The sequence below is a fragment of the Bison bison genome, unplaced genomic scaffold (assembly GCF_000754665.1).
Source record: "Bison bison bison isolate TAMUID 2011002044 unplaced genomic scaffold, Bison_UMD1.0 scf7180017864492, whole genome shotgun sequence".
NCBI classification, from domain to species: domain Eukaryota; kingdom Metazoa; phylum Chordata; class Mammalia; order Artiodactyla; family Bovidae; genus Bison; species Bison bison.
This window is the reverse complement of record NW_011495051.1, coordinates 2,137,052-2,137,434: the sequence shown is the minus strand read 5'-3', so window position 1 is coordinate 2,137,434 and position 383 is coordinate 2,137,052.

The window sequence follows — 383 nt, the reverse complement described above, 5'->3', positions numbered from 1 at the left end:
TCCTTGAATGTGTATTAATTAATAGTTGGTATATAGTAAAAAATAAGTAGTGGCCTTGGTGTTAGTAACTTTAGACCCTTAAGGTAATAAATTCTTTCCTTTGTTGTAAGCCCATTACACATCCGCCCTATAGGAGTGCAATTTTATCTTTGGAAGATGGTGCCAAACCTTAAAAGAATTACTCTTAGAGAAAATAAGTCTTTGTTGATAAGTCCTTGTCAAGAGTCATAAAATGTTAGTAGGCCTTCTGGCCAGAAGATGATGTAAATTACCTAAACCATTTGTATACGATAAATTTGCAGGAAAGAAACCTTGGTTTTTGATAAGAATCAAAGACTGCTGACTTTGCATCCCCTATTATCCTCTATGTGTAACTTAGGGTA